This window comes from Phyllostomus discolor, chromosome 10 (genome assembly GCF_004126475.2).
Source record: "Phyllostomus discolor isolate MPI-MPIP mPhyDis1 chromosome 10, mPhyDis1.pri.v3, whole genome shotgun sequence".
NCBI lineage: Eukaryota > Metazoa > Chordata > Mammalia > Chiroptera > Phyllostomidae > Phyllostomus > Phyllostomus discolor.
The window spans coordinates 62,797,992-62,811,102 of NC_040912.2; the positions used below are offsets into that span (position 1 = coordinate 62,797,992).

The 13,111-nt window shown below is 37.1% G+C and overlaps 1 long non-coding RNA gene across 1 annotated transcript; it reads left to right on the plus strand.

Annotated features, from left to right (window-relative positions):
- The first annotated feature begins 511 nt into the window (after nucleotides 1-511).
- On the plus strand, nucleotides 512-10,314 carry LOC118496996. Its single transcript, XR_004899538.1, has 3 exons — nucleotides 512-524; nucleotides 5,000-5,003; nucleotides 10,192-10,314. It is a non-coding gene; the product is annotated as an uncharacterized LOC118496996 (long non-coding RNA).
- Nucleotides 10,315-13,111: the final 2,797 nt, after the last annotated feature.

The window sequence follows — 13,111 nt, forward strand, 5'->3', positions numbered from 1 at the left end:
CTTGTTTCTTCATTGTGTTCTGGCTGAATCTCTCTTTCTTCCTTATGCTCCAAAACATTGATTTGCATCCTGGTTTCCTCCCTGTTACTGTTGGTTCCCTGTAGATTTTTCTTTATTTCACATAATGCAACCTTCATTTTTGCCTGTGTCTTTTTTGTGCTGTTGAAGTACGCAGTGAGTTCCTGGAGCATCCTAATAACCAGTGTTTTGAAATGTGCATCTGATAGGTTCTTTATTTCTTTGATGCTTAGTTGTATTTTTTCTGGAGCTTTGAACTATTTTTTCATTTAGGCCATTTTTATTTTTTTTGTCTTGGCGAGCCTGTTATGTAGTAAGGGGCAGAGCCTTAGGTATTCACCAGGGTAAGGCAAACCACATGGCTGCATTGCAAAGTTGTACATCAAGGAGGGGTCCGAGAGGGAACAGTGCCACTTGCTCCACTCTCTGCCAGTTTTCAGTTGCTTCCCCAACTACCCACAGTCAAATTGGGCCCTTCTGGTGCTGATTCCTGGGTGGGTGGATTTGTATACATTCTAGGACCCTGTGGGTCTTTCCAACAAATTTTCCTTTGAGGCTGGGAGTTTCTCTTGCTGCCACCTCAACCCCCACAGGAGTTTTCAGTCAGAGGCTTTGAGGCTTTATTTCCCTGTATTGGAACCCTGGGTTGTACAGTGTATCTCGCTCTCTAGCTGTTCCTCCCAGTTTATCTGCACACGAATGTGAGACTGCCCAGACCGTAAGCCACCTCCTTGACTCAAGTCCTCTCCACTCGTGGGCCCATCTCCACCTCTCTTACCTGTCTTGATGAATATTTCTTCTTTAACTCCTTGGTTGTTGGACTTCAATACAGTTCAATTTTCTGTCAGTTCTGGCTGTTTTTGTTTTAAAATTTGTTGTTGTCCTTCTTTTGGTTGTGCAAGGAGACACAGTGTGTCTACCTCCACCTCCTTCTTGGCCAGAAGTGAGAAGTGTCTTTTCAAGTCCTTTGCCTATTGTTTGTTTGAATTTTATTTATTTGTTTATTTATTTATTTATATTTATTTATTTACGTGTTGAATTGTATAAGTTATTTATACATTTTGGATATTAACCAATTATAAGATATATCTTTGGTGAATATGTTCTTCCATTCAGTGGGTTGTGTTTTCATTTGGTTGATTGTTTCCTTTGCTGTGGGGTATTTAGTTTGATGTACTCCCTTTTGTTTAGTTTGCCCAAAGAGATATCTCAAAAAAGATATTGTTGTAAGAAATGGTTGAAATTTTACTACCTGTTTTCTTCTAGAGTTTTTATCATTTGAGTCTATTATTTAAGTGATTATTTTGAGTTATTCTTCTGAATAATGTAAGAAGGTGGCCTAGTGCTTTTTTTTTTTGTATATATCTATCTAGTTTTCCCAACATATATTGAATAGACTCTCTCTACTACAACACATGTTCCTGCCTCTTAAAAGTATGTGATAATTTCTGGGTTCTCTTTTCTGTTTCATTAACTTATATGTATGTGTTTATGCCAATGTCAGGCTGTTTAGATTACTATTGCCTTGCAGTATAGTTTGGTATTAGGTACCATGATTTCTACAACTTTGTTCTTCTTTCTCAAGGTCACTGTTGTTATTCAGGATCTTCTGTGGTTCCATATTATTTTTTTGCAATATTTTTCTAGTTCTTTGAAATATGCCATTGGTATCTTGAAATGAATTGCATGGAACCTCTAGATTGCTTTGGGTAGTACAGCCATTTTATTGATGTTAATTCTTCCTATTCATGAACACAGTATATTTATATACTTATTTGTACCTTCTTCAATTTCTTCAGTGCTTTATAATTTTCAGAGTACAGGTCTTTATATTCTTTGTTAAATTTATTCCTAGGTATTTTATGCTTTTGAAGCAAATGTGAATGGCGTTGTTTTCTAGGTTTCCCTTCTTACTAGTTCATTATTGGGGTATAAAAATGCAACTAATTTCTGAATATTTATTTTGCATCCTGCCACTTTACTGAACTCACTTATTAGTTCTAGTTATTTTTGGAAGAACATTTAGGGGTCTCTTTATACAGTATCATGTCATCTGTAAATAATGACAGTTTTACTTCTTCCTTTCCAATTTATCTCTTCTTCTTGTCTGATTGCTATGGCTAGGAAATTCATTACTATGTGAAATATAAGTGCTAAAGCAAAAGTCCATATCTTGTTCCCCATTTTAAGGGTAAAACTTGTAGTTTTTTTTTTCCCTGGGGTATGATATTAGCTGTGGCTTTGTCATATAAAGATTTTATTATGTTGTGATATGTTCCCTCTATTCCCATTGAGCTGAGAATTGTTATCATAAATGGGTGCTGGATTTTATCAAGTGTTTTTTTTTCTATGTCTATTGATACGATTGTGTGGTTTTTATCCTTCATTTTGTATATATGGTGTATCACAGATTGATTTAGACATGGTACCAACCTTGCATATTTGAAATAAATCCTGCCAAAATCACAAAACCAAAATACTTATTGCATACTATGTCACTGACTTTCACCAAGCTGAGGTGATTTGTGTCACTTTCAAAACCATAATGGGGTTTTCCTTGTCTCCTTACCCTCTACCCCAAGGTCATGGTATAGATCATGGTATATATTTTTAATGTATTTCTGTATTTGGTTTGCTAATATTTTATTAAAGATTTTAGCATATATGTTCATAAGGAATATTGGCATATATTTTTTTCCTTAGTAGTGTCATTATTTGGTTTTGAAATTAAGATAATGCTGGTTTTGTGAGATGCTTGGTAGTATTTTCTTCTTTTGAATTTTTGGGAATAATTCTGAAAAGATAGGTGTTAGTTTTTCTCTGAATGTTTGGTAAAATTTGTCTGTGAAGCCCCCTAGTCCTTTGTTAGGAAATTTTTTGATAACTGCTTCAATTTCACTAGTTGTATTCTATCTATTCAGATTCTCTTATGGAGATTTTGGAAGATTTAACATTTTATGTTTCTAGTAATTTTTCCATTCCGTCCTGATTTCCACTCTCTTGAAAATAGTTGTTATAATATTTTCTTACAATTTTTGTTTTTCTTTGGTGTGAGATCTGACTTGTTTTCTTTCATTTATGATTTTATTATATGTGTACACTCTCTTCTTTTCTTCATATGTCTGATTAAAAGTTTGACACACTTGTTTCTCTTTTCAGATAACCAGTTCTTGGTTTTCTTTTTCTTTTTTTCTTTTTTAAGACTCTATTTTATTTATTTCTTCTGTGGTCTTTATTATTTCTTTTTTCCTGCTCACTTTTGTCTTTGGCAGTTTTTCTTTTTCAAGTTTTTTTTTTTAAGTGTAAAGTTATTTTTTTAGCTCTTTCTTGTTTCTTGCGATAAGCCTACAGCACTATGAATTTCCCTTTTAGTACTGCTTTCCTTGTGTTCACAGATTTTGTTTTGTGTTCTCATTTTCACTTCTTTAAAGGTATATTTGATTTCCTTCTTGCTCCATTGTTAACCCATTCATTGTTTAATATATCTTAGTTAGCTTCCATGTCTTTTTGTGTTTTCCAATTTTTTTTCTTGTGATTGATTTATATTTCAGAGCCTTATGGTCAGAGAACATGCTTGATATGATTTCAATCTTCTTAAATCCATTTGATGTAGTATGTCTTTTAAGCTGCCATCTCATTATTAATTTTTTTTGTCTGGAAGATATATCAATTGATGTCAATAGGGTGTCAATATCCCCTACTATGACTATACTAATGTCATTACTATCAATCTCTCTGTATCCATCAGGATTTGCTTTATATATTTCAGTCCTTTTATGTTGGGTGTAAAAATATTTACAAGGATTATATAATATTTGAATACCTTTGTGTATTGTATTTATTTGTCTCTTACTATAGTCTTTGTTTAAACTCTACTTTGTGATATATAAATATTGATAACCCATCTTTTTTCCTTTACTTTGCATGAAATGTCTTTCTCCATTTCTTTACTATTTTTTTAGACTTTCACATGCATTTAGTAGATTCTAGCAATATCATTCCTCTCTGCACTATCATTTCTTTACTTTTAGTCTGCATCTTTTGTTCTGAGGCAGGTCTCTTATAGACACCATATATGCAGGTCTTATTTTCTGATCCATTCAGCTATCCTATTTTTTATTGAGCATTTAAATCATTTATATTTAAAGTGATTACTGGTATGTATTTATTGCCATTTTATTAATTTAATTGTGTTTCTCTGTTTTTCTTCTTTCTTTCTTCTTTCTTTCTTTTCTCCTTCCTTTCTTCTTCTTCTCCTCCTCTTCCTCCCCCTTCTTCTTCCTCCTCCTCCTCCTCCTCTTCTTCTTCTTCTTTCTTCCTCCTCTCCCTCCTCCTCCTCCTCCTTCTTCTTCACTTCCTTCTTGTATTGTAGGTTGTTTAACATTTCCTTGCAATACTTGTTGGACAGTAGCAAACTCCTTTATCTTTTTCCAGTTGGGAAAACACTTTATTTCTCCATCAATTTTCATGTGTATTAGTGTGGGCTTTTGTGGGGGGTATCTTGTTTGGAACTCTCTGCAGTTTCCTGGAATCATGTGTCTTTTTTTCTGCAATAGGTTAGAGAAGTTTTGTTTACTATTTTTTCAATAAGATTTTCATCCTTTGCTATTTCTCTTCTCCTTGTTATATCACTATAATGTGGATGTGTTACACTCCACATTGTACCAAAGTACCTTAAAGTACCATCATTTTACTTCCAGCTAAAATGGTGGCATAGGTAAACATATCTCAAATCCTCACACAATGACATCAAATTAAAATTAAACCATTGAACACTGTATTCAAACCACTAGAATTGAGGCTCATGGAAGTCCTACAACTACAAAATTAAATAACAAACTATACTGTGACTGTTTGGGTAAAAAACGTGGAAAGAGTTGGTCCACACCAACATGTGGCTAATAAAATGAGACAGGGATATTTTATGAAGTGTCCCAGATCCACAACAGGCCCCCCATTCCAGGGTTCCAGTGCCAAGAAGATAAGTCTCCTTATCTTCTGGTTGTAAAAACCAGCAAGGATTGAGCTTTGGAATATGAAACTGCTGGAATCTCTGGAAGTTCCTCTTAAAGGACCTATACACAGACTCACTCAGACTTAATCAGTCTGAGTTTCAGTGCAGGGGAAGCTGGCTAAAAGGCACCAGAGACCTATGAGGCAGAACTTAATTGCCTGGCATCAGGGAGAGAGCTGGGGGACAAGTTTATCTCCAAGTGCTGCAGAAGCCACAGATCCTTTTCTGAGCCCTCCCTTCACAGAGCTTTAGAACTGGCAGGTGGGCTTCATACTGGAGACTCAGCACCTTCCTTGTCCCACCCAACTTGTGGGCCAACCCAAGTTGTTTTCAGTGGCTTTTCCATAATAATCACTTGTCTTGGCCCATGCTTCAGATTTTCCTAAATTCTCTCACACAAATAACACCAGGCTTCAATGAGCCCCGTACTGCTCAAAAAGTTGCCCCAGGCTTGGCACTAGCAGCAACCAGTCTTGGTTCTCAGCTTGGCCTTGCCAGGGCAGCTCCCAGGCCCACACAAGTAGCAGCCATCTACATCCCTTTGTATCTTATGCTGTGTGAGACCCCAGACAGAGCACAGGCAGTGATTGACTTAGATGTGCCAAGAGCAATCAAGACCCAACTACAATAGAAGAGTATATACAGCCCACATGTGGGCACACTTTTGTTGGGAACCACCTTGCCTAGTTTCAGAAGCTGTAACCCTCCATGGCTAGTGTTGGGTAAAAAGGCCTTGGGTCATAATCCACTAAGGAGACAAAACTTATCCTCCAGGCAGAGGTTCAGCCTCTACTCCTTTTAATTCACCCTGCTTGGCCCTGGGCAGATGATTGATTAGCCAATGATGGGTAAGATTCTTCAAGGGAGGGACAACTTAAGACAGGCACCGTCATGAAGAGGCCATCAGGGAAGGACTTAGGGGATGATAGAAAAAAGGTGATAGACCTTCACCCCTCAGTTTTGTCATAAGCTTAGTCCTCATTCTACCTGTAAGAAGTCTCCTAATCTCTTGGCTGCCTTACTTCCCCCACCTGACTTAAGCTCAAAACAATGCTGGAGGGTGGTGCTGCCTGATGCTGAAAAGGGCAGTTCCCCAGGGCAATCAGGCCTAAGAAATAATGCATAACATCCTATAAAATCTTCTTTGCTAAGAACACTCTTAATTTAAATGATAAGGGTCCGAGGACAAAATGAGTTTGTTTCCCAAAGTTTCATGGCCCTTCGGCTATCTGACCCTGACTCAGAGTAAGCCCTCATAATTCTTTGGATGTTATCTGTTGTTTGATCATTACTGCTGGACAATGACTGATGAGTTTTATGTATATGCCCTGTATTCCTATGCAAATTAAACCCAATATAAGCCCATTGAGGAATAGGTACAAGGCCCTTCTCCTTTGAGAGACTGGCCATCTTCCCTCCCCAAGCAGATCATATCTTGGTAGAATTATTCTCATCTGTGATGGTGGGGGGGCTCTGCTGGACAAAGCTCCCCCACACACTTTAAGTACCCAGTTTGGGTAATAGTTGATAGTGTGGCACTGAGCCCTACAGGACACCTACTACATTGGACCACTCTACCAAGCTTCAGAGATATAGCAGCCACCTAATACATAGAAACAAACACAAGGAGGCTGAAAACTTGTGGAAACAAAGAAACATGGCCCAAATGAAAGAACAAAACAAAACTCCTGGAAAAGAGTTAAACATAATGGAGATAAGCAAGCTACTAGATGCAGAGTTCAAAACACTGGTTATAAGTACACTCACTGAACTTAGTAGAAGACTAGATGAACTCAGAGAGAACTTCAACAGCATAAAAAAGGACATGGAAACCATAAAAAATCAGTTAGAAATAAAGGATACATTAACTGAAATGAAGAACATTTACTTGGAATCAACAGTAGAGAATATAAAGCTGAAAAACAAATCAACAATTTGGAATAAAAGCAACCTAAAAACAACCAATCAGAGGAGCAGGTAGAAAAAATAACAATTAAAAAAAAAGGAGGATAGTTTAAGGAGCCTCTGGGACAACATCACACATAGCACAGTTGCATCATGGAGTTGACAGAAAGAGAAGAGAGAGAGCAAGAAATTGGAAACTTATTTGAAAAAAAATAATGAAAGAAATAGACATACAAGTTCAGGAAGAACAGAGTCCCAAACAAAGAGACCCACCTAAGAGACCCAATAAGAGACCCACCGAAGATACACCATAATTAAAATGACAAAGAGTGAATCTTAAAAGAAGCAAGAGAAAAGCAGATAATTACCTACAAGAGAGTTCCCATAAGACTGTCAACTGATTTCTCAAAAGAAACTTTGCAGTCTAGAAGGGAGTGATGAGAAATATTCAAAGTGATGAAAAGCAAAGACCTACAACCAAGATTACTCTACCCAGCAGAGATATCACTTAGAATTAGCAGACAGATAAAAGCTTCCCAGACAAGGGGGAAAAAAAAAAAACTAAAGGAGAACATCACCACAAAAATAACATTATAAAGTATGTAAAAGGATCTTCTTTAAGAAAAGAAGCAAATAAAAACTATGAACAATAAAATGGCAACAAATATATATCTATCAACAATTGAATTAAAAAATCAAAATAAACAAACAAGCAAAACAGAAATAGAATAATAGATACTGAAACATTTCGATGGTTGCCTGATGGAAGCGAGTTGGAGGGTGTTGGGAGAAAAAGGTGAAGGGATTAATGAGCACAAATTGGTAGTTACAGAATAGTTATGGGGATGTAAAATACAGTATGGGAAATAGAGTAACCAAATAACATATATGCATGACCCATAGACATGGACAATGGGGTGGGGATTACCTGAGGGGATGGGGCTGCATTGAGGAAGGCAAAGGGGAAGAATTAGGACAACTACAATACCATAATCAATAAAATATAATTTAAAACAAGAAAAAGAAAATAAATTTAATGAATGGGGCTTCCACTTATAGGTGATATCATATGGTATTTATCTTTCACCACTTGGCTTATTTCACTTAACATAATGCTCTCCAGATCCATCCATGCTGTCATGAAGGGTATGAGTTACTTCTTTCTTTCTGCTGCATAGCATTCCATTGTGTAAATGTACCACAGTTTTTGGTTCCACTCATTTACTGATGGGTACTGATAGTAATCAGAGAGGAGGAGGAAAAGGGATAATAGTGGTTAATGGGGGGCATCAAGGAACATGTATGAAGGACACATGGACAATGCCAAAGGAGTGGGTTCAAGGGTGGGAGGGAGGGAGTGGTGGGGTGAAAATAGAGACATTGTACTTGAACAACAATAAAAAAAAGAAATCAAAACATTGCAAAATAAAACTATTTTTAATTTGAAAAAAAGTACAAATTAAAAAATTAAAAATGGGAGTTCACCCCTGGCCTGGCTGGGTGGTTCAGTTAGTTAGAGTGTCATCCTGTGCACCAAAATAAATAAAGTAAAATAAAATAAAATAATACAGGGTCTGGCAGAAGTAAGGTCTGCTTGAATGCAGTTGGTATGGTAATATTATGGGTGTAATAATTTATAGTTTTATTTTGAACATTTCACTTAAAATATCAAATGGTGTGCTTGAATGTGATATTGTTATGTTACAGAATTATATGCTTATGATTTTGTAATAAAAGATTTTATGATAAAAAAGCAATGTTATTTGTGCCAGGTGCTATACATAAATTAACATAACAAAATAAAATAAATAATTTTTTTGCTGCTCTGATTGGGTGTTTTTTTTCTACCTTTTCTTCCAAATAGCTGATTAGAACCTCTTCTTTATCTAACCTACTTTTTATTCCTATCAATATATTATTTATTTCAGATATTGCATTCTTCATTTCTGACTGATTCTTTTTATGGCTTCTATGTCCTTTTTCATGCTGTTGAGCATCCTTATAATCATTACTTTGAACTCCATATCTGATAAATCAATGGCTTATATTTCTTTTTTTTTTCTGGAGAATTCTCTTGTTCTTTCATGTGTGGCCTGTTTTGTCTTCTCATTTTGGTGGCCTCGTTGTGTTGTGTGTTTTTTTTTTCTTGAATTAGGTAGATCTAACTATGACTGCCATGCCATTGCTGGTATAGTGACTTTATGTAGTAGGTGTCCTATGTACCCAGTGATACATTCTCCCTGGTTCCCTGAGCTGCATGCTCTAAAAATTTCCCTTGTGCATGTTATGTTTTAAATGCAGTTTTTTTTATACATAGTCATACAAAGACTTGAATAGTTCTGCAGCGATGTTGTTAGCAACAAAAGTACACATAACATATCCTCATATATATACTCCTGAATAATTTATTGCATAAGTATAAACATTGGTGGACTTATCAACCTGGATTGCTTACCACAGTGACTCATTAATCCATTCTAACAATTGTGCCTCAATATCCTTTATTTCATCAATTCATCTAGTTATGGTGCTAGCCAAAAGAGGAGCACATTCAACCTTTTGAAATCCTAAAAGTTCATGACGTATGTCCAGAGCAGCAGGCAGGATCAACTCGTCACCAATCATGAAGGGTTTTTTAGCTTTAGCAATGTGGTTAGTCACTAAAAATGATCCTCTCAGTGCCTACACATTTGATGAAATTATGGCCTTCAATAATTGCTTCTGTTCTTTGCGTTCTCTTTTTTTGTCTTTTAAAAACTTCCAAAGGCTTGTCTTTTAATGCAGGGTGCTTGGTCTCTATGTGGTTAAGCAGTTTTGAAGGTTTTGTGGCTTTGTTGGATAGCCAGTTGCCACGTATTATAAAAATGCAGGCTTGGAGAATGTGAATGAATCACCTGTTGCAATGAACACATAATTTAAGTAAGACTCTTAGAATTCTCTTTTAAATGCAGCTTTCTTTTTTGTTGGCAGTCTTAGAGTTTTCTTGTCTCATCATTGGGTCTTTCTCCCTAATCAAAGAAACTCTACAATGACATTTGTTTTTTACTCATTTTGGCTAGGGTTAGCATGTGGGCTTACCAAACAGTGTGATTGAGACAAGTGTGCAGTATGAAAAAGAGGTGTGGAAAGAAGTGATAAATAAAGCAATGGGTGGGCCGTGTGTGGACTAAAATAAGTGGCAGGTTTTGACTTAAAGCCTGCCACCAGGTGCAGGTGTACAACTCAAGTACATAAATTCACTTGCCACTATAAAGCTTGCCACCAGATGCAGCATAATTGTCACTCGCCACTCACTGATAGTGTTTTGATATGAGTCTACAAGCGATTGATTTATTATGGTCTCTGTGTAGTCAGGCCTTTCTGCTCATGATAATCTGTATTTGCGGTCCCTTTCCAGTGCTGGCATCACTGCCTCAGCTCCACCTTAGGTTTGCCTCCATCAGGCATTAGATTCTCGTAAGAAGCATGCAACCTAGATCTCTCACATACACAGTTTACAGTAGGGTTCATGCATCTATGAAAATCTAATACAACTGCTGCTCTGACAGGAGGTGGAGCTCAGGTGGTAATGTCAGCAATGGGGAGCAGCTATAAATACAGATGAAGATTCACACAAGTGAAGATTCACTTGCTTACCACTCACTTCTGCTGTGTGGCCAGTTTCTTAACAGGCCATCCTGGGGGCTGGGGACCCCTGCTTTAGCAGGAACAAGTACAGAAATTCTGGAATACAGTCAGGTTCTTCCCAGTATACAGAGAATGTGTGGGAACCTTGTCATCAAATGGTCTATAGCTATTACTATTTATAAAATTTGAGATATTATTGACCATAAAGTTTATCTCAGCAGATAAATTCCTTTTGGGGTTAACATCAAGCAAATTTTTCTTGTCTTGGTTCACAATGCTATCATTGTGGAATTTTACATGGTAGGAAGTAGTGCAGGCAAAGCTTGGAGGGAGTTTTTTAAGCCTGGGGCTAAAGCAAACAGCCAGGTACTTTCTAGACACATTGGTCCCCAGCAACCTGATGACAGGAAGCAGGTTAAAGGGCTATTCCTTTGTCCTTGAGCATTTTTGGCAGGGTTTCTCTGAAAACTGCATGAGAAAAGAGAAGAGACAATGTTGATGCTCCCCTGGAACAAATATATTCTGCAATCCACACCTTTACTTTTAGTCTGTGTGTATATTTTGTTCTGAGGTAGGTCTTTTGTAGACAGCATATATATGACTTTTGTTTTCTTATTCATTCAGCTATCCTATTTCTTTGGGTTAGAGCATTTAAGTCATTTACATTAGAAGAGATTAGTTATAGGTATGTAGTTATTGCAAATTTATTGTTTTAAGTATGCTCCTCTATTTTTGTTTGTTTGTTTGTTTTCTTCTTAACAGACCTTTAACATTTCTTGTACTACTGCTTTGGTGGTAATAAACTTCTTTAGCTTTTATTTGTCCGGTTAGCTCCTAATTACATCTTTAATTTTAAATGCTAGCCTTGCTGGGTAAAGTGGTCTTGGTTGTAGGTCCTTACTTCTCATCACTTTGAACATTTCATATTAGTCCTTCTGGCATGAAATGTTTATGTTGAGAAATGAGCTAGCAATCTTATAGGAGCTTTCTTGTAGATAACTGTCTTTCTCTTGCTGCTTTTAATATCTTCTCTTTGCATTAAAACTTTAACATTTTAATTATAATGTACCTTGATTGTGGCCTTTTTGGGTTCATGTTGGGTGGAACTCTCTCTGCGCTTCTTCACTTGTGTGTCTTTTTCCTTTACCAGGTTAAAGATTTTAGTCACTGTTTCTTCAAATAGGTTCTGAATTCCTTGCTCTTTCTTCTCCTTCTTGTACCCCTATGGAACAAATGTGGTTATGCTTCATGTCGTCACAAAGGTCCTTTAAACTATCCTCATATTTTACAATTATTTTTCTATTTTGTTGCTCTGATTTGGTGTTTTCTGCAAGCTTGTCTTCCAAATTGCTGATTTAAACTGCTGCTTCATCAAACCTAGTGTTTATTTCTTCTCATTTATTCTTTTTTTTTCAGATATTGTATTCTTCATATCTGTTTTCTTATGGTTTCTATGTTTGTTTCATGTTGTTCTACTTTTTACTAAGTTCCATGAACATTTTTATCACCATTTCTTTGAACTCTATGTAAATTGCTTGCATTCACTTCATTTAGCTTTTTTTCTGCATATTTATTTGGGGCATGTTTCTTTGTCTCCCTATTCTGTCTGCCTTTTTGTTTTTGTTTCTACAAATTAGGTAGATCAACTATGATTCCAGTCTTTGTATGATGGTTTTATCAAATAGGTGTCCTGTGAGATCCAGTAGCACAGTATCTTTTATCACCTGAGGTGAGTGCTCCAGAAATGTTCTTTGTGTGTGCCCTTTTGTTGTTGGCATGTTCATGCCTGTGGTCAACACTCAGACTTAAGGTGTTGACCACAAAAAGTGGAATTCATCTTAGCAGGGTCTGGTACCTGCCAAGATATCCATTTGGATATGCCACTGTGAAGTTCATTGGATCCTAATCTGATGATATCTGAAGCTAGCATCTGAGTGTGTTGGTTTTGAGGCCTCTTGAGGGGTACTCTGGTGCAGGCCTATGTGAGACTTTTCCTGTGACTGTCTGGGCAACTTATTTGAAGGTACAAAGTGATGCACATTTAGTGGTTGCCTCTGCTGTGCCTGGGTGTGCATAGGAAGGACCAAATTGCACATGACCACTGGCTTTTACTGGCACCAGACCTGAGGGCAGGTCAGCAAATTCCCAAAGCACCCTGAGATCTACCTTCACCTGCCTTCAACTGCCAGCTGCCTATTAGGTTCAGTCCATGAAAGAACCTCTGGTGGTACATGAATTGCATGAGGTATGTTCTGTGGGTCACCAGAAAGGGGCTAGTGGTATTCATCAGGTTGATACAAGTTCAAACTTGCTGTCAGCACTTGTTCTGAGGCTACTCAGCAAATGTCCCAGGACATACCAAGGCCAGCTGCCACCCACTGGATGCTTGCTAGTGGTGGGGTGTGGACTGGGGGATTTGTCAGGTTGAGACCAGCAGAGCTTATCTGGCCCAAACAGACCAAGATTTGGCCACAAGAAGAGAGGGCTCTGTACTACTTGGACATGGGAAGACAAGATGACTCTCATCCTAAATATACACCACTTAGT